The sequence below is a fragment of the Mobula hypostoma genome, chromosome 5 (genome assembly GCF_963921235.1).
Source record: "Mobula hypostoma chromosome 5, sMobHyp1.1, whole genome shotgun sequence".
NCBI lineage: Eukaryota > Metazoa > Chordata > Chondrichthyes > Myliobatiformes > Myliobatidae > Mobula > Mobula hypostoma.
The window spans coordinates 32,661,537-32,680,654 of NC_086101.1; the positions used below are offsets into that span (position 1 = coordinate 32,661,537).

Consider the following 19,118-nt stretch of genomic DNA (forward strand, 5'->3'; position numbering starts at 1 on the left):
CCCCATCTCCCTTGTTCTGGTGTTTCAGATCCTTTCTGTTCCCCATTTATACCTTGTCACAACTTTTGTTATTCTGTCACCTCTTAGCCACATTCAACCAGCACCATTACCAGTGATTGCTCCTGATCTCAAGCCCATCACTTTTATTCTGTTCACTCAACCACCTTACTTCCACAACTTGAAATTTTATTTCCAATTTTTCCAGATCTATTGCTGGATGAGGCATGTCCCAAACTGATAAATGCAGCAAATAAGTAAATTACAATGGTTCTGACTCTAATTGTTAGGTGGCTTCTATGGCAACACTAGAGACCTTTGTTGAAAAATAACAAAAAAGTCTGAAGCAATTATAAGTTAGCCAGTTTAACCAGTGATAGGAGTGCTTCTAAGGAACAGTATGAATTATCTTCAACCATACTTCCATAGTAGCTGTAATATCCCAGTCCCACATATCAATTCACCCTGAGTTCTAAGGGACAGCATCAATCTTCATTAATTAGCAACACTCAGCATGAATTTGTTAAGGAAAACTCACACCCACGCAACTTGGAGGTAGTAACAAGAGGCTAATGTCATCATTCCATTTTAATAGATACACAAACATGCAATAGGATACACAAACAAGCATCCGTAAAAGAAAAAAATGGCCGTAGTTCAAATACTTTTGCGATTATGAGGTTATTGTACATGCAGTTTTGGCAAGATAGCGTATCACTGCCTGGTCCAAAATAGTTGACGCTAATGGGATCGAAAAGGGAAGTGGATCCGAAAGGGAAGTGGATCCGAAATTAGCTCGATGGCAGGAAGCAAAGGTTAATAACTGATAGCCAATTTTCGAGACCGGAAGCCTGGCACTAGTTGATTTCACAGGACTCAGGACTTCAATTGTTGCTTTTTGAATATTTTAAATCATTGAAATAATTTTGACAAGCGTAGAGAGCACAAGGTAGTTTTGTAGATGGTACAAAAATTGGCCACTTCACTGCAGAATGATTGTTTAAGCAGAGAGAATTTTTTTTTTAAATGGCAAATGGGATTTAATCTCGAAGTGCTTGGCTGCATATGAAGAGATCCAACAAGGCAAGAGTATATACAATAAATGCAACTATATTGTGGTCCGGAAGAACTGAGGATCCTTGGAGAATGTGAAGTGGACCTCAAAAAGGACAGGTCAATAACAGCAGTATAAAAGTACACACTGGATGCTTCCCTCAGGCAAGACATAGAACACAAGAGGAGAGTGATTATACTGAGACTGTATACACACCATTTGGACGACTACTCAAACACTGTACACAGTTCTGGTCATATTTTAGGGAAAACGCCATTGCATAGGTTCGAAAGACTTAAGGATTTGTCAGAACTTGTTTTCTCCACCACCAAAACTCTTCCCACACACAAAAAAAAGCAGAGAGGTTTAACTTACAAGTGTCCTAGCTGAAAAAAAACTGGAATGATCTTATCAAAGGGGTCAAACTCTACAGTCAATACGTAGAGATTGATTCTTTCCCCCACCTTAGAAGTTGTAGGACTGTCCAAAAGTCACGTTTAAACAGTACCAAATTGAGGAGGGTGACAGAAGGTCTGTTTGGATCAAGTTGTCCTTATTAAATTGACATAAACTGATGTCTAAATGCCCTTCATGAAAACTCCCTGATCCAAACGGTGAACCCTGCTTGTCTTGCCACAAGACCACCCCACCTGCTGAATATTTCCAACATTAAGTTTTTTTAATATTTCAAATGCCCAGTGACTGCCATATTTTGTTTCTCAGGTGTTTTGTCCAGTAATCCAACAAACATTTAAGGATTTAATATGTCTGAATTTATTGTCATTGATCTATAATACAACATATGAAAATGTGACATTTTTCCCATGTAGAAAAGAATTGGCTTTTCACATATAGCAATCTTAAAGTTAAACATATTTAAACTGCAACTTGCCTTTTCCCCTTTACAGGTGCTTAATGTCCCTATCACATGTTTGAATGCTTTCCTCACTGCTACATCAAACAGGTACGGGAGCTGTAGGTCCCACACCCCAGGTACAGGAGCTGTAGGTCCCACACCCCAGGTACAGCAGCAGTTATTAACCCCACCCCCTTAACCATCAGACACTGAACCAGCATGGATAACTTCACTCATTACAACAATGACCCAGTTCCACAACCTATCAAGTCACTTTCAAGGGCTCTGCAACTCATATTTATTACTTATTTATTATTATCATCACTTTTTGTTGTATTTGCACAATTTGACTTTTGCACATTGGTTATCCTTCTGTTTCTGTGCAGCTTTTCATTGACTATTGTGTTTTTGTATTTGCTGTGAATACCTACAAGAAAATGAATCACAGGGAAGTACAATATGACATACATGTACTTCGATGATAAAATTTACTTTGAACTTTAAAATGGAAATGGCAACTTTAACCCTGCCAAGCATAACCCACCACCAACGTCAAAATGAAAATCAATCCCCGACTACTAGCTAATAAGCAGCAATATTTTTGTGTAAAGAAAGTCAAATTTCTCTCTACATTAAAGACCAATTCAGATCCTGTTATTAATGCCCCAGAACATAATCAGGTCCCGTCTGAAACCTTTTCAAAAACAACAAATGCAAGAATAAAGAAAGTTCAAGATCCTGATGGTTATTAACCCTGTTAAAATGCTATTGAATAACACATTGTCGCTGAGCTCTCGTGCTGGTGTGGCATGCCAGTCAGGACAGAAGTGGAATGAACTTCAAATTAATTACTGGTATAGCAGACATAAAAAAAATTGCAGTGTACCAGCCAGTGAGATTACTGTTCGACCTGGAGTTAATTATTCTTAAATCAATAGCCCAAAAAGGTAATTATCAGTTGTAATTTTGTCAGTTTTTGTCCTCGAAACCAGCACTACACATGCCTTTGGGCAAGTTATGGATTTAATAATGAACATCAGCTTTATGGAGGGGAGTTACAAAAGTGACTTTTAGTCAGAGATGATTACAGTTGTAAATCTAACAAGCTGTAAATCCTTCAAACTGATCACCAAACTTCGCCAGCTGGGTATCAGCTCATCCCTCTGCAATTGGACCTTGGACTTTCTGACTAACAGATCCCAATCAGTTAAGTTAGACAACCTCTCCTCCTCCACTGCCACCCTGAACACCGGCGTGCCTCAAGGCTGTGTGCTGAGCCCTCTTCTGTACTCCCCTTTCACCTATGGCTGCGTTCCTGTACATGGTTCTAACTCCATAATCAAGTTCGCAGGCAACACCACGGTGATTGGCCTGATCAGAGGAGATGACAAGATGGCCTACAGGGACGAACGAGGTCCAGCACCTGGCCGCGTGGTGTGCCGACAACAATCTGGCCCTTAACACCCAGAAGACCAAGGAGATCATTGTGGACTTCAGGCATGCTAGGAGCCACACTCACGTCCTCATCTACATCAATGGAGCTGTAGTGAAGCATGTATCAAGCTTCAATTTCCTTGGTGTCCACATTTTCAAGGATCTCACCTGGTCCCTGAACTCCTCTATCCTGATCAAAAAGGCACAACATGCAGAGCATCAAGAAAGCTCACCTCTGTCCCAGGATACTGATGGACTTTTACTGCTGTACCATTGAGAGCATACTCACCAACTGCATCTCAGTGTGGTATGGCAATCGTCCCGTATCGGACCGCAAAGCACTCCAGCGGGTGGTGAAAACTGCCCCGCAGATTATCGGCACCCAAGTGCCCACCATTGAGAATATCTACCTTAAATACGCCTGGGCAGGGCGAAAAGCATCATCAAGGATGCATCTCACCCTAACCATGGACTTTTGACTCTCCTCCCATCCGGTAGGCGCTACAGGAGCCTCCGCTCCCGCACCAGCAGGCACAGGAAGTGCTTCTTCCCTGAGGCTGTGACCCTGCTGAACCTCACATCACAGCGCTAAGCAGTATTGCATCCGTATTGTACTGTCTCGGTATTTTTATATTTGTGTGCTGTAGCACTTATTTTTATTCGCAGTTATTTTGTAAATAGCACTATTCTTTGCATTTCTGGTCAGATGCTAACTGCATTTCATTGGCTTTGTCTCTGTACTCAGCACAATGACAATGAAGTTGAATCTAATCTAAACTTTATTAAATACATAGCATATTAATAAATTTGGGGGCTAAAATTATGGCTTTGTGTGGCAGGGTGGAGACACATCTCTAGCAAAGGAGAGCAAGACATTCCTTCTCTCCGCTAGCCTGATTATGCAACCACTGACACCAGGCAGGCAATCTCTGAAGAGCATCGGTAATGGCTGGGGTGACCCATCTTGTAAAGAACGCAACAGCAAACCACTTCTACAGAATTTGCCAAGAACAATCATGGTCCTGCCGAAGGGCCTCAGCCCAAAACGTCAACAGTACTTCCCCCCCACCCCCCCCCATAGATGTTGCCTGGCCTGTGGAGTTCCTCCAGCGTTTTGAGTGTTGCTTGGTCATGGAAAGACTCTGATCATACAAGTCATACAACACAGCATATAATGAATGAACAAGAACTATGGCTGGTTACAACTCCATTCAATGTAGGGTACATTGAGGAAAACCAGCACCTTAGTGTACAAATCTAAAAAATCTTAAGATGGCAGCAAAAGACAGGATAGATGTTAGCCAAGGCATAAAATACAAGTAGAGAAGTTAAGGTGGAACTTTTAGGCTACAAGAGGAATATTTTGATTAGCTCTGGTCACCACATAATAGAAAGGAAGAGATTGTACTGAAGAGGATACAAAGGAGGCTCACCAAGACATTGTCATTACAAGGAGATATGAGTTTGTTTTTCTTGAAGCAGAGGAAACTCTGGGAGAGGGGAACCGACAGAGGGACACAAAATTATGACAGGTGAGATGGTAAGAATATCTTGCACATGCCAGAGGAATGTAAGAGTAGAGGATGGAGGATTAGAAAGGTAAAAAGCAAAAGGTTTATTGAGAAGGTGGAGGCAAGTACCAACAGTTTAAAATCATCTTGATGAATATTTGAACTACCTGCACAGAACGCCAACAGACTAAATACTGGTAAATGGGACTGGTATAAATGAGTACATTATGATTAGCATAAACAGAATTTCACAATACATCATTGCAGAGGTCCTCACAGCATCTTCAGCTGATTTAATGGCTTCTCCAGAGCAAGGGGCAGACGATTCCATTGTGTGCTGACAACTTCACAGATAAATACAGTAACTGCTCTGTGCTCGCCTACACTGAGTGATCACTGCAGCCACACAACCCAAGCAGAGTTTGAAGTGCCAAATTAACACTGGAGCCAGGTGATGACTTAACACCTCCAGCAGGGGAAGTCTAACCACTTCCTCTTACTATTAAACAGCAGTTCTATCGCTGAGAGTCTAATCACTTCCTCTTACTATTAAACAGCAGTCCTATCGCTGAGCCACTCATCAACATACAAGGTCAACAATTACCAGAAGGCTAACGAGACGAACCTTGCAAATTATTAGCGGTTGGATATGATTGAGGAGAGAGATTGGCTATCATCACCTCCTCACTTCCCAGTCCCTCTAATATCATAAAGGCTTAATTCAGGGATGTAATGGAACATTTCCTAATGGCCTGGATTAATGAAGTTCTAGTGCTACTCACAACGCATGGCAGCACTGAAGACAAAGTTATCCACTTAACCTCTCGCTCTAAAAATTCACTTCCACAACTGTCAGCATATTTTGGGCACAATGCAGTTTCTCCTTCTGCAGATGCTGCTAACACGCTCAACTTTTCCAGCATTTTTCTTTCTTTTCCCCCCATTGTGGGAGTGGGCCAGTGGGCAGTTCAGGCTTTGGCGAGGAGAGACGAGGGCTGCAAGTAGATATTTTCATTTAATTTTTCTTTCTCGTTTCACAGTTAAAGCAGTGTAGGTGCCAGGCAAGATAGTGGAAAGCTCCTCTTGCGGGATGTGGGAAGGCAGGAAGATCACCAGTGCCCCCGATGACGATACCTGCAAGAAGTGCATCCAGTTGCACCTTCATTCAGACCACGTTAAGGAACTGGGGCTGGAACTGGATGAACTGCAGATCATTCGGGAAGATGAGGGGTTATCAACAGGACATACAGGGAGGTAGATAGTTACACCCAAGGTGAGGGATGAGGGTAACTAGGTGACCATCAGGAGGGGAAAGGGGGGCAGGCAGCCAGGGGACAGTAGCCCTGTGGCTGTTCCCCATAAGAACCAGTATACCGGGTTGGATATTGTTGGGGGGGGGGGCACGCAGGAGGGGAAGAGAATGATCTAGCAGAGAAAAGCCACAGTTGTCAGGTATCTGACTCAGAAGGGAGTGGGGAGAAGAGGACAGCTGTGGTGACAGGGGATTTGTTGGTTAGGGGACAGGCAGGAGGTTCTGTGGACACGAACAGTATTCCAGAATGGTATGCTTCCCAGGTGCTGGGGTCAGAGACATCTCAAATCAAGTCCACAGCATTCTTACGAGGGAGGTTGAGGAGCCAGAGGTCATGGCTCATGTCGGTGCCAATGACATGGGCAGGAAGGGTGAGGAGGTCCTTCAAAGTGAGTTCAGAGAGCTCGATGCCAAATCGAAGAACAGGACCTCCAGTGTTGTGACCTCAGGATTGCTACCTGTGCCACATGCTGGTGAGTCCAGAAATAGGAGGATCACACAGTTTAACATATGGCTAAGGAGATGCAGGAGGGAGGGCTTCAAATTTTTGGACCACTGGGCTCTCTTCCAGGGAAGGTAAAATGTGTACATAAGGGACTGAACTGGAGGGGGCCTAATATCCTTGCGGGGGGGTTTGCCAGTGCTGCACAGTGGGAGGGGGATTTAAGCTAGCTGTGGGGGGATAGGAACCAGAGTAGAAGGTGCAGTGCTTTTGGGAAAGACGTTAAGACTACAAGGTGACGAACAGAAAGATTGAGCACGATGGAACTAATGCACTGAGTTGTGTACATTTCAATGCAAGGATGCAACAACCATTGTTGGAAAGGCAGGGGATCTCGGGGCATGGATCAGCACATGGAAATATGGCAATGTAGCCATCAGTGAGATTTGGTTGCAGGAGAGGCAGGACTGGCAGCTCAGTGCTCTGGGAGTCCGTTACGTTAGATGTGATAGAGTGGGAAGGGTTGCATTACTCGTTGGGACAATAATGTCACAGCAGTGCTCACAAGGACAGACTAGAGAGCTTGTCTACTGAGGTTACATGGGTGGAACTGAGGAATAAGAAAGGGATGACCATGGTAATGGGATATTATAGACTAGCCAAAAGTCCACAGAAGTTAAAGGAACAAATTTGTAGAGATCACACACTGCTGCAAGAAACACGTGGTAGTGATAGTAGGTGATTTTAAACTTTCTGCATATTGACTGGGACTCCCACACTGCAAAAGGGCTGGATCTGATAGAGTTTGTCAATTCTGTTCATGAAATTTTCTCAACTAGAATGAGTATGATACTAGACCTTCTATTAGGAAATGAGACAGTGTAGATGACAAGTTTGTCTAGGGGAATACTTCGTATCTAGTGATCATAATGCCACTAGTTTCAAGATAATTATGGAGAGGGATAGGTGTGGCATCAGGTTGAGATTCTAAATTGGAGGAAGGCCAATTTTGATGGTATCAGAAAGGACCTGGTGAAGTGGATCGGGACAGGTTTTCTGGTGAAGGTAAGCGGAAGGCCTTCAAAAGTGAAATTTTGAGAGTACAAGCTTGTATGTGCCTGTCAGAATAAAGAGAAAGGACAACAGGTTTAGGGAGCATTGCTTTGAGAAATATTGAGTCCCTGGTTAAGATGGAGGAGGAAGTGCACAATAGGTTATAGGCAAGAGATTCATTTTCTCATGGGCATACTCAGCAAATATATAGAATAGTAAACGTAATGGAATCAATGAACCAGCACCAAACTGGGCCTTTCAACCAGAGTGCAAAAGACAACAAGCTGTGCAAATGCAAAATGCAATAATATACTGTAAATAAATAATAAATGTAACTCTCAGTTCGGCTAGCAGCCTAATATAGGGGATGATAGCCCCCCAGCCCGGCCAAACTTAAGAAATCTCATTTGGGAGAATGCTGCATGATGTGACCCGTTACAAATCAGTACCATGAAATAACAACCAGTACAGAATATGTGATTAAATGATTGAACTTTATAATTCTTAATTTGACTATATGGTTAGTAAAGAAATCAAAAGAAAAAGGTGAAAAGGCGCATTCTCATGAAACAGTCTAATGCGCCACGCTGGAGCTCACTGATAAGGCCGTTCGTCCACCATCGACCTCCTCCGATCGTTGTTGACCTTCGGACCCTCACGGCAAGTCCACTCCATCCAGCGGTCTACCAACTCTCTCCATTCGCGTCTTCTCTCCTCATCTCTCCCCAGCAAAAGACTGCGAAATCACAGCTCCCAGACACACAAGAACGAACAACATCCTGATCATTGGCTAATATGCCCTGTTATCTCTAGTCATAACCCAAACATTTCTGCTACAGAGAAACCACTACCTTAGCAGTGGAACATAATAGAGAAGCCATTACATTAGCAGTGAAACCTTACAGTGTGCTACATAAATATATCAAGAACATGAGAAGAAGAGTCCTTGAAAGTGAGTCCATTGGTTGTAGGAACATTTTAACGATGGGGCAAGTGAAGTCATCCCCTTTGTTCAAGAGCCTGATAAGTGGGTAATAACTGTTCCAAAACCTGCTGGTGCAAGTCATAAGGCTCTTGTACATTCTTCCTGATGGCAGCAGCAAGAGAGCACATCCTGGGTGGTGGAGGACCCTGATGATGAATTCTAATTTTCCACAAGTGTTTCATGTAGATGTGCTCGATGGTTGGAAGGACTTTACCCATAATGGACATTGGCATTTCCATACCAGGCTGTGATGCAGCCAGTCAATATACTCTCCCATGTCACTTGATTTAACACTATAAGGGATGATAGTATTCAAGCCCTTCCACAACTGTCGAGCATCCTTCGCAGATTCAAGTTTGGTCCAGAATTTCCACTTCACCAGTGAGATGGCTTTCTGGAGATTGTATCTGGACCTCGTGCAACTTTCTTGGTCTCTAGACTTGAATGCCTCTGATCTGGCTCTCAGGTTTTGGAACTCATGGTTCATCCAGAGATTCTCATTAGGGAAGGCTCTGAATGATTTTGTGGGAACACACTCATCTACAGCCATTTTAAAGTCTGTTACAACCATGGTATATTTATTTAGATCTCTAGAGTGCTTGAACACTGTCTAGTCCACCAACTCAAAGCTGCCCCTCTGCCGCCCCTTTGTTGTCCTAATCTCTAGAGCTTTGCTCTTTAGCCTCTACAGGAAGAAGGATAGTCAAGTGAGCCGGTTTACCGAAATGCAGTCTGGGCAAAGAACGGTGAGCATTCCTTAACTTAGAATAACAGTGATCTATTATGCTGGGACCTCTTGTGCTACAGGTTATGGTTGTGGTGGTTTGCATCCATCTGTCTTGAAGGACAATGGGTGAAGATCAACATCATCACAAGCCTGGGCGGAAGGTATGGAGATTGAGATGCCTAATCAAGATCCTCCTCTTGGCCTCACCAGCATAGTCCAAAGGAAAGCTTATGAAGCAATACGTTTGGCACCGGTTTGGCTGCAGGAGCTGCCGGAAGGATGTTAATGACATCCACTGCCTTCGGGGCTCCACTCCTGATTTGCTGTCTGGGTTTACTCCCATAGCCTTTGTCTCTACCAAGGCTGCCCACTAGGCAGTGCGGCTATTTACCTATAGCTGGGGATCTGGCTCACAAGCACCAGGCATGTCCACACACTAGTGAGTCTGTGTAATACATTTTCAAGGGCCAGACCTCCTCCCCGTCCTCTATATTTCAATGAGTCCAAAAGGAGTTCAGTTTCCATGTGTCGTCAGCGAGGTGGCACTATTTGAGGCTTGCTGTTGGAGAGGTTGTGTACTGGCAGGGAGAGACTTACACATTCAGCTCTCCTTTTTGCAAGACTGCTAGCCATCACTGGAAGCTGCAAATGAGAGTAACAAGCACTACCCACTACACTACCACACGAGACGCATCACAATAACCATTTTGGCAGGTTATATGCTGATGATAATCGGGCCGGGTTTTCTCCAAACAAGCCTGGTTGAAGTCTCCGACTATGATTTGAAATGTGTTGGAATGGACCATTTCTTGTTTGCAGACAGCGTCATGCAGTATTGCAAGCTCTTGTTTATAGTCAGCCACTGATGGTATGTAAACTGCGGTCAAGACTACGGAGAACTCCCTAGATAAATAAAGCAGATGGCATTAGGCCATTATACTTTATACTTTATAATACCAATTTGATGGAAGTTACATATCGGAGAACCATCAAGAGTTCAATCATTAAACACCCAGCTCCTCCATTTGCCTTTCGTGACTCAGCAGTTCAGTCCATCCTGTAAATCCAGAAGCCTTCGGGTTTTAGCACTGTATTTAACATGCCTGGAGAAAAATCAAGCATACAATGGAAGAGATTTTCAGTTCTCTTCAATACAGCGGACTTGCCCTCAGGTCTTCAATCTTGCTCACCAGCAACTGCACATTTGTCAACAAGATGTGTGTAGAAAAGGGCTCATCCCTCTGAGTTTCAACCCGACTTGGAATACCACCCCCGACCCCCTGCCTCGCATTCGGCCATGCTGATGAGCCTTCGACCTCCAAGAGGTGCCGTGCCTGGCCAGTCCTTCCGTCGATCGTGAAATCTGAAGGCTATTCAGTTAGTTTAGAAGTCCATTGCTCAAAGGGAAGTTACTGCTGCAGATTGCAGTGGGAGTAGTTCAAAAAAGGAATATTTAAAATAATTTTTGGAACAATTTTCTGCAACCCTCAGAATGTTGCCAATGATCACCAGACCCATCTTGCAAATGATGTATTTGTGGAGTACAAGGCAGGCAAGAGAACACTTAAGAGGGAAATCAGGAAGCTGAAAGAAGACACGATGTTCCTCTCGCTGACAGGGTGAAGGAGAATCCTAAAGGCCTCTACAGATACATTAAGAGCCAAAGGACAGACCGGGACAAAATTGGTCCTCGAGGATCAGAGTGGTCATATCTGCATGGAGCTAAAACAGATAGGTGATATCGTAAATGGATTTTTTGCATCTGTATTTACTTGGGAAATGAATACAGAGTCTTCAGAAGTGAGGCAAAGCTGCAGTGAAGTCATGGACCAAATACAGATTACAGAGGAGGTGCACGTTGCCTTGTGGAAAATTAGGGTGGATAAATTCCCCCGCGCCTGACAAACTGTTCCCTCAGATCCTGTGGGAGGCTCGTGCCGAAATTGCAAGGGCCCTAGCAGAGATATTTAAACAACCTTAACAACAGGAGAGGTGCCAATGGATTTGGAGGATTGCTAAAGTTGTTTCATTGTTAAAAAAAGACTCTGAGCATCAGGCAGGAAATTATAGGTCAGTGAGCCTGACATCAGCAGTGGGCAAGTTATTGGAAGTTTTTCTAAAGGACCAAATAGATAAGTATTTGGATAGACTGGGGCTGATTAGGGATAGTCAATATGGCTTTTTGCATGGTAGGTTGTCTCTAAGCAATCTTACAATTTTCAGGAAGTTACCAGGGAAGTTGATATGTCTACATGGATGTTAGCAAGGCCTCAGAGAGAGTTCCACATGGGAGGTTGCTCAATGGGACTGGACAGATAAAGAGTAGTGTTCTATGACGATGACTCAAAAAGCACCAAGGATCAGCAGATATTCACCAAATTCATTTACATGCATTAGGAATTTGCTGTCATGCAGCAAAAACATTTAACAATCATAAATGGGCAGAGAATTATATAAAAATAAAGTTAGGCAAGTAATAAAGTGTACACAAATACCAGCAAGCATTTGCAATGTAAACATTATCAAAAGTTGTTTAAAGTGTTACAGCGCTGTGGCTGAGGACATAGAGAGAGTGGGCGGTGGAAGCCAACTAGAATGGTTCATCAGATTAACTGCCTGGGGAGGGAAACTTTGAAGATGGAGGCAAGTTTGTGATTTAATAACCCAATAACACTTCCCAGTGAAAAGACAAGTGACATTAACAAAGACTTTTCCTGCTTTATTTTTGTTCTGGACAAGTCCTGCAGTGATGGTAGACGGCAGCCAAACAACAGCCTGGTTTGGAAATGTCATTTTTCTTTTGCCATTCCTGAATCTAAATCTGGCCTAATAATGTAGTAATGTCTTCACAAACTATATTGCACTTATTCAAAAATGGCAATGCTCGGCAGTAACATCAACACTCCTCAAATTAATAGCAAGTGCACAAGATCAGCCACATGCATCACATTTTTTAGGCCATGTGCGTTACCTGCCCAGAATACACCCACTAGTCAGTGGTACATCAACCACAGATGCTGCATGGAGTTCAGCAGCTGTGTACAAGTACATAATTACCACTACGCTTACACAAAGAATGTGAAAGTAGGTCCTAGGATGTGCTCAGAGCTCTTTTCTGGGACAGGTACAACTCCAGATCTTTTTCTCCCCCCTCAAAGAAGCCAGGGATAGAGAGAGAAAATAGCCAGTTGCTAGGGAAGAGGCAAGGCTGGAAACTAAAGGCCATGCACTTATTCTTCCCAGTACTTGGTTAACCCTCCAGGAGGACCACAACCTTGTCGTAGGGTTAGGAGGCTTGTGTGCCTCAATGACCCGGAGAGCTATCTTGGCTGAAGTCAGGGCCTTGTAGGGTCACTCATGCCAAACAGGTCAAAGGATAGAGGCCAGACTAAGAGTGGTCCACTAGGTTTGGGGGCGCATCAGTGCCAACAACCCCGACCGGGCAAAGAGAAATTATTACGAAAGCAACAATGAAGAATCCTGATGGCCAAGGACAGATAGAGATGGAGGACCTCCATTGCTGACCTAAATGCCAGCAACATAACAGGTAGTAACCAACTATTTGGTGAATCATATTTTGGCAAGGCACACAGAGGAAGTGGCAGTATCGCTTCATCTTCCTTACATCCGGGTGCCTATGCAAACATCTCAGTCTCTAATGCATCTGCCTCTACCACTATACCGGGCAGCACATTCCAGGCATTCACGACTCTGAATAAAAACTTACCCCACACATTCCATTTGAACCTACCCCCTCTCACACACACTGCATGCCCTCTGGTGTTAGACATTTCGCCCCTGGTAAACAGATACTCTCTGTCCACTCTATCCACACCTCGCATAATCCTGTAAACCTATCAGATCTTCCCTCAGCCTCTGGCATTCCAGAGCAAGCAACTTAAGTTTATCCAGCCTCTCATGAAAGCACATGCCCTGTGAACCAGGCAGAATTCTGGTAAATCTCTTCTGCACTGTCTCCCAAGCTGCAACATCCTTCCTATAGTGGGGCAACCAGAACCGTATGCAATACTCGAGATGAGGCGTAACCAGAGTTTTATAAAGTTGCAACATAACCTACTGACTTTTGACCTCAGTGCCTTGACCAATAACAGCAGGCATTCCATAAGCCTTGTTAACCACCTTATCCACCTGTGTAGCCACTTTCAAGGAGCAATGAACTTGGATCCCAAGACCACCCTGCTCGCCAACACTGTTAAGGATCTTGCCCCTAGTCGAGTACTACCTCCTTGCATTTGCCCTACTAAGGTGCAACACCTCACATTCATCTGAGTTAAACTCCATCTGCCATTTCTCTGCCCTTATCCGCAGCTGACCTATATCATGCTGTACTCTTTGCTAGTCTTCTACACTATCCACAACTCCACAAATTTTGGTGTCAGCCGCAAACTTACTAACCCACCCATCTACATTTTCATCCAGGTCATTTATATACACCACAAACGGCAGAGATCCCAACACAGATCCCTGTGGAACACTACTAATTACAGACCTCCAGCTCGAATAAGTCCCTTCAACCACTATCCTCTGTCTTGTATGCACAAGCCAAGTTCTGAATCCCACCAGCCAATTTGCCGTGGACCTCATGCATCTTAATCTTCTGGATTAGCCTCTCATGAGGGACTTTGTCAGATGCCTCACAAAAATCTATGTAGACAACATCCACTACCCTACCCTCAATGTCTATCATCACCTTGTCATTAAACTCTCAGGTTGGCAAAGCACGACCAGCCATGCACAAAACCAAGCTGGCACTCACTAGTTAAGCCATGGGTTTCCAAATGCTCATATATCCTACCTCAAGAATTTTCTCCAGCAATTTCCCTACAGCTGATGTGAGACTCACCAGTCTATAGTTTCCAGTATTTTAACTTTTTTCCTTCATTATATAGAGTTACAACATTCGTCACTCTCCAGTCCTCTGGGCCTTCGCCTTTGGCTAGAGAGGACAAAGAGATCCTAGTCAAGGGCCCAGTAATCTCATCTCCCGCCTCCTTCAATAACCTGGGGTAAATCCCATCAGGCCTTAATACTCATTAGCAGGCCCAACACTTCCTCCTCCATGACCTCTAAACACCCTAACATATTTATACACTTAGCACTGCTCTCCTGGTCCTCTACATCCTTTTCCTTGGTAAATACTAAAGCGAAGTACTCATTAAGGACCTCACTCACATTCTCCACATCGAAGTAAATGTTCTCCTCCCTTATCCTGGAGTGATCCCACCCTCTCCCCAGTTATCCTCTAGCTCTTGAGGTATGTATAGAATGCCTTGGGAGTCACCTTAATCCTACTTGACAATGACTTCTCATGGCCCCTCCTGGCTTTCCTAATTCCCTTCTTTCGTTGTCTTCTGGCTTCTTTGTAATCCTCATGGGCTTCATTTGATCATGACTTCCGAATCTTTACATACTTCTCCTTTTTCTTGACTAAATGCATCACCTCTCTAACATTCAAGGTTCTCTCATCTTTCCATCCCCATCCTTTCTTGTAACAGTAGCATACCTTTCCAGCAAACACCCCTCATATGTCTGATGTGGACTTGCCAGAGAAAACGTGTTCCCAATTAACACTTCCCAAAAGGACCATACCCATCCTTATCTATAGTTATCCTGAAAGTTATGGAGTTGTCCTCACTCTTCCATGACTGTTCACCCACTGAAAGGTTGGTTACCCGGCCAAGCTCGTTACCAAACACCAGGTTCAGCATTGCCCCTCAGCTCTTGGACCATCCACGTATTGATTTAAGAAACCTTCCTGGATATATTTAAATTCTGTCCTATTTAAACTCCTAACACTAAGGTGGTCCCAGTTTATATTAGGGAAGTTGAAGTTCCTCCCCCCCACGACAACAACCCTACTATTTTCACACATTTCCTTAACCTGATTATCTGTCTGCTCCTGAATGTCCCAGGGACTATTAGGGGGTCTGTAGTTCAATCCCATCAGTGTGATTGCATCCTTCCTATTCCTGAGTTCCACCCAAATGGACTCAGTGTCAGTGCAGCTGTGATATTATCCCTGGCTAGTAGTATAACTCCCCATCCCTTTTACTTCCTCCTCTGTTTTCTAAAACTTCAAAAACCTGGTACATTAATCACCCATTCCTGCCCTTCTCTCAACCAAGTTTCAGTAATGGCCACAACATTGTTGTTCCAGGTACTGATCTAAGTTCATCACCCCTACCCATAAAACATACACACTTCAAACTATCCAACCCATCATACCTGTTATTTCGATTTTGCTTTTCAGTACTTTCCCTGACATCTACCTTCTGGTCCAATCCTTCCCTTACTGACCTGGGACTCCAGCTCCCAGCCCCTGCAAAGCTAGTTTAAATGCTCCCGAGTAGCATCAGCAAACCTCCCGGCCAGGAGATTGGTTACCCTCCAGTTCAGGTGCAACTTGTCCCTTTTCCCCAGAAAAAAAATCCAATGATCCAAGAACTTGAAACAGTGTCCTTGCACCATCTCCTCAGCCACTCATTCATCTGTGCTATTGCCCCATTCCAACCTGCACTAGCCCGTGGCACAGAGAGTAATCCTCAGATTGCTAACTTGGAAGTGCTTCTCTTTAGCCTCCTTCCTAACTCTATATACTAACTGCGCAGGACCCCTTGGCCTTTTCTGCCGATGTCATTGGAGCCAACTGTTGAAGCCTCTCACTGTTCCCCCTCCCACTTAAGAATATTCTGCAGCCACTCTGATACATTCTGGACCCTTGCACCCGGGAGGCAACACACCATCCTGGTGACACACACAAAATGCTGATGGAACTCAGCAGGCCAGGCAGCATCAATGGAAAAAAAGTGCAGTCGACATTTCAGGCAGGAGTGGACTGCACCATCAACTGTACTTTTTCTCCCCCCCCCCCACCATAGATGCTGCCTAGCCTGCTGAGTTCCTCCAGCATTTTGTGTATGTGGCTTGGATTTCCAGCATCTACAGATTTTCTCGTTTATGACACCATCCTGGTGTCTCTTTTGCGGCAACAGAATCTCCTTTCTGTCCCCCTAACCATCGAGTACCCTTTCACTACTGAACTGCGTGAATTTACCCTTCCCTGTCAAGCTTCAGAGCCAGAAACAGTGCCACCATCCTGGCTGCTGCTGCCATGATCTGATGGGTCATCCTCCTGGCCATAACCAAATAGGTATACTTGTTGCTGAGGGAAATGGCCACAGGGGAACCCAGCACCGACTTCCTAATCCCCTTACCTCTCCTGGTGGTCACCCATCTACTGTCTGAAGCCTGTACTCTGGGCGTGAACACCTATTATAGTTGAGACTTCAAAAGTCTCAACTATAGTATCTTCAGCCCAAATGATCCTGAATACATCCAACTCCAGTTCCAACTCCTTGACCCCGTCAGTCAGGCTCCGAAGTTGGGAGTACTTCCCACAGATGCAGCGATCAAGGAAACTGCCAGGTATCCTGAATTCCCACATCTGACAGGAGGAGCGTCCTATCCTGACTGCTCTATACCAAGAAAGAAAAAGGCTTACCTCTTCTTAACTGTGTCCTCGCCTGTTCACGTCAAAGCTTTTCAAGCCAAAGCCTTCACACTCTATCAGTGGCTCACTCCAATAATGGCCTCCCTACTTGAGCCTACCCTCCTTTTATTTGTAGCTGGGTTTCGGCCCGATGCCAACACTTACTGTACCCGCGCAGTCCAAAGAGACCAGCCTTGCCCAGACTGGGCAAGTTGACAAGTAGTCATCACCAATAACTTCAGTGTATATATGCTGACTCAACTCAGTCAGAGTATTCTTTGGCATTCGATCACTACATCTTTCATCATAAATACCAACATTTTCACTGCCACTGACAGTTCAGCCAAAAGTATATTCCCCATTTTCTCTGTCCTCTCTTCAATGATGAGGGATAGTTGTAATCTTCTGATTCACAGCAACAATTTCAGAATCTAACAGATTTGGAAACACCATCACCAATGACTCCACTAGCTCCATGCACCAGGATTTGGATCCTTGTCGGTCTTTATTCTCCCTAGCTTCTCGGTGCAATTTTTACCTTAGTGTTCTAACACCCTGCTTTATTTCTTCAAATGAATTCTTCATTTCTTGTCATGAGAGAGTCACTGTTTAATTCCTCTGCTACTCCCCTGTTCCCCAGTCAGTCTGCAGGGAATGAAATTGCCTTGGTTTATCCTCTACGACACCCTTGCTCCATAGTGAGTCTGCAGGGAACAACATTTCCTTGGCTTATCATTTCCATTTTGTATGCTCAGAAGCTCTGCCAGTCAATTTTCGTTTCACACTACTTGGCCTTTTTTTTAATATATAAATCAATTTCTTGATCCTCCGCCAAGTTCCAAATTACTCTCAGGCTTGCTGCTATTTCTGGAAACTTTATTATCTTTCTTGGATTTAAAATTAACTTCAATTTCTCTCAACCATGAATAATTACTTTTCCTTTTGCTTTGCGCCTTAAAGACCTTTTATTTTGCAATTTTTACATTTCTTCAAAGTCTAGCCATTGGGTGCGACAGACACAATGCTAACACCAACAGAAATGCTGCCTTGCTCCCCCAGTTAACAGGCATGTGTGGACTTCACACATTCTTGCGATGACCTCATAGGTTTCTTCCAGATGTTGAAGCTTCATTCCACATTTTTTAAATGTGCAGGCTGATAAGTTGATTGACTATTGTCATTTGCAAGTAGGTGAGTGATAGACTACTGCAGGAGTAGGGATGAAATCAATAGAAATGTGGGGAAAAGCATTATTGTAGGATTACTGTTAAATGGGCAAAATGGTTGGCACAGACTTGGCAGAATGTGTGCCAACCATGGTACTGTGTCATTTTATGAATATAGTTGCCTTCCAACACGTTCCTCCACCCCATTGAAATCAGCCAACTCTCCTCCTCAGTTTGAGCTACAAACGCGAAGATGAAGAATAGATCCGTGAATGGAAATATAGGCAAAATAAATAAACAATGCTGCAGATGCATTCAATTTCACCATGAAGACGTTGAAAGATGGCAAGATCAATCAAATGGTTCAATTTAATATTACAGAATGTATGCAGCATACAACCTGAAATTCTTTCTCTTCACAGACATCCATGAAACAAAAACCCAAAGAATGAATGACAGAAACATCAGAACCCCAAAGCCCCCTTCCATGCACAAGCACATCAACAGGCAGAAACAAGGGAAACAGATGACCTAATTCACATTTGACAAAAGATATTATGACATACCATGACTCGTTTGGGTACTGTGACAGTAAATGAAGAAATAACAATACATTCCCAAGTCCTGATGGCACCTGCAACAAGGAAGGGGCTCCCCAATGGTAGGGTGATCCATTGTTTCACATCCTTCTCATTGTAGAGGTCACAGTTGTAAGGCGATATCCAACATACTTTCACTAAGTGCTACAGTCGTACATATAGTCATGGTCTGCCCATGGTGAAATGTGTAAATATTCAGGGTGAGTTGCTCATCATGCAGGCTGCTTTATCCTCAATAGCATCATGCTGTTGGAACATCCAAACAAAACAATTACATTTTCAACAGCTTTTATTCAGAAGTTACAGAAAGAACTTCCATATTGTAAACAATGGGTGCAGCCCCATTAGCTTAGTTGGTCTTAAGCAGGGCACTGGGGTCAAGTACAAGATTCTGCCCCTCCATTCCCTTCCTCTTCTGTAGAAAAGCAAGTGCTATTGAATCCATTGCACAGACATGGGGCTAAGATTCCCA

General features: G+C 43.9%; 1 protein-coding gene across 8 annotated transcripts in view; it reads right to left on the reverse strand.

The window, feature by feature from the left end:
• The window catches only part of atp11a (ATPase phospholipid transporting 11A), a 172,343-nt gene that overhangs the window by 138,919 nt on the left and 14,306 nt on the right, over positions 1–19,118 (reverse strand). The gene's annotated exons all lie outside the window — the stretch shown is intronic.